Below are 2,291 nucleotides of genomic sequence, written 5' to 3' on the forward strand. Positions count from 1 at the left end.
TTGTTGTGCCTTCGGGGATCATATGTAGGACACTGACAAAATTACAAGCGCTTATGAATTTATTCTAAGACGATAGTTTAATGAAACAGGGACAAAGAGGACAAAGCATGCATGTGACTTTACTTTCAGCGCTTGAATATTTCAGATTCCTCCGATACTTGCTAATATATACTTTTGTTTGACGAACCCACTCAAATGCCAGTCTTGCTATACCCGATCAAATGCGTCGGCTTGGATTTATCTGGTGCATGGAAAAGCTTTTAGTTTAATAAATTAGCACGCAAAGTGGAATCAATTGAAATGACTCACTTTCCACTTTGAAGGGTAATCAAACTGATATTATTAAGCTTAGAAGCCACCAAATTATTTAAAGTTAATTGAGTCCTAAATAATTTGATAAAGATGAAATCAAGTAGTATTATCATTGCCGGTGAACCTTAGTAACTAGAAGTTATATCCTCTAAAATTATTATGAAATGAAGCATCATTTGAACCACAATCAGAATAAAACATATGAATCTATTGATCATTGAGTAGAGAACTTGATTATGGAAACCAAGAGATATAAAGCCGACATTCTACCTAAACAGATAGGAAAAATCCAAACTACATAACTTTGATTTTTTCTTGAGTCACATAATGTTATGGAACAAATTTTAGTTCTATTTTTCATTAAAATAATTCCATAATCGAGTTTCCAACTCAGTTTTTAATGAAACATTTTTGTCAAGATAGGGTGCAATTTTGTGAAAAACTAAAAGGACATGAGTAAAACGCACCAGCAGGGAGATTAGGACTTGATTGCGTATTTTCCGAAAAGGCTTAAAGTCAATTGACTGAATAGAACGTTTAAGACTCAATCAACAAACAACCAAAATGCTTACGACTTCTATAATAGATATATTATATTTTAAGAACCTTTATTATTTAGTTGACAATTTACAATAAAGAAATACAGTTATCAATTACATAACAGATTAACATATCATTCAATTAGGGTATATTTGAATAATTTAGCACATGATCTTATGCAAGTTAAGAGCGTGTAATTTTTATTTAGAGGGAATTGAATTGCAATTGGCAAGAAAGATAATACTTTAAAAAGAGAGGAAAAAAACTGTTGTAGCTATCTTTCCGAGCATCACCATGAGAGTCTCACATCCATTACGAAATGTTCAGTTTGAACTCCTTGTCCAACGAGCAATTTTTATCTTAGAAAGCTTCGTCTTGGAAAAAAAATAGTATATGATGGTTTTTCTTTGAATTTTTATTCGAAATCTAACCTATATGTATCATACTTTACTGAATAAAATCGAAAATAATACGTGAATGAAATGCTTTCTTTATTTTAAATTTGAAAAGATCATTACATTCATAGGACTTCATGGAATCATACATTCATGCACTCCACGGGCGATTGTACCTGGACAAACGGAATTTTCGCTAATTGAATAGAACAAAATGTGAATATCTGTGCCGTCCCTGGAATTTAATTGGTTACTCATGTTTGATTTCTTTTATCCGTAGATTGATAATTTTTTATCCTGACATGATTGTGGGTGCTTGTTGTAAGTTATCTTCAAGGAACCCACATTACATGTCTATGCTTACGATGACGTTCCCACCATTACTGTAATTCTCTCTTAAAAAAAGAATGAATCTTGTCACGCCCCGGACCACAACGGACTCGCGACACCCCACAAAGGTCGTATTGAACGCGACATCCCAAGATGCGTCGCCGACCCAAACGAAACACATGAAGACAAACGCAAGCGGAAGTGAAAATCAAACAACCCAGATAATAAACAATGACGAAAGGGGGTAGTACTTGCACAATTCAACAAATGCATTACCATTGCATGGCATAACTTACGGCATTCATAAATACACAACATCAACCCAGGCCACTCACTTCAAATCACATTCATCAAAAGGGGACGGTAGTTGGTGAGCTTAACTCCTCCACAAAAGGGGCACTCAAAAGACGGGGTAACTTGACCCCTCCTCGATCCTCGAGGTACTCTAGCGGCGTTTTTAGATCAATCACGGTTGCGGATCTGAAATTGTTTGCACTATAGCAATGAGAATAAATCTCAATAAGCAGACAACCTAAACCCCACCTAGGCCGATGCGTAGCCAGACAAGTCTCAACATGCAATCTAACAAGTGACATACTAGAATTCACATAAACATACTTACCTCGCTTTAGAAAACACGCCAACTCTGCATATTAGTCCAATCACTATAAGCAATAATATTCCAAGAACATATCACAATCACTCGAGCACCAT

The sequence above is a fragment of the Syzygium oleosum genome, unplaced genomic scaffold, assembly GCF_021117445.2.
Source record: "Syzygium oleosum isolate NSW1041296 unplaced genomic scaffold, Sole_v2.1 Sole_v2.16, whole genome shotgun sequence".
In the NCBI taxonomy this organism is placed as follows: domain Eukaryota; kingdom Viridiplantae; phylum Streptophyta; class Magnoliopsida; order Myrtales; family Myrtaceae; genus Syzygium; species Syzygium oleosum.